The sequence below is a fragment of the Gavialis gangeticus genome, unplaced genomic scaffold, assembly GCF_001723915.1.
Source record: "Gavialis gangeticus isolate Ggan-Ray unplaced genomic scaffold, GavGan_comp1, whole genome shotgun sequence".
NCBI lineage: Eukaryota > Metazoa > Chordata > Crocodylia > Gavialidae > Gavialis > Gavialis gangeticus.
Genome location: NW_017729024.1, coordinates 22,769,138 through 22,769,614, shown reverse-complemented (window position 1 = coordinate 22,769,614; position 477 = coordinate 22,769,138). Strand labels below are relative to the sequence as shown.

Genomic DNA, 477 nt, shown 5'->3' with positions numbered 1-477 from the left:
TTCTAGTATGGGTTGCAATTGTTTGAGGATTTTCCGTACAGGTTTGAGGGAGGGGTGATATGTCATAACCAGCGGTGTGCGATTTGTGGGGGGTTTCTTCTGTACTGCAGCAGTTCTTCACGTGGTATCCGGGTGGCTCTTTCAAATGTGCAATCTATCTCTCTGGAGGAGTGTCCTTGTTGGGTGAAAGCCTTTTTAAGATTGGTGAGGTGGCAATCCCGGGTGTTCTCTTCAGTGCAAATTCGGTGGTAGCTGAGGGCTTGGCTGCATATCACAGCTTTTTTGGTGTATCTAGGGTGATTGCTGGTTCTGTGCAGATGTGTATGTTGGTCTGTGGGTTTCTTGTATAACGTGGACTGTATTTTATCATTCTGGATACTAATTATCGTGTCTAAAAAGGAGATGTTGGTGCTGGAGTATTCTAGAGAAAGTTGGATGGAGGGATGGTGATTGTTGAATTTCTGATGGAACTCAATC

The 477-nt window shown here is 44.9% G+C and overlaps 1 protein-coding gene across 2 annotated transcripts in view; it reads left to right on the top strand.

The window, feature by feature from the left end:
- MSH3 (mutS homolog 3) overlaps positions 1-477 on the top strand; it is a 298,610-nt gene that overhangs the window by 170,655 nt on the left and 127,478 nt on the right. The window lies entirely within an intron of this gene.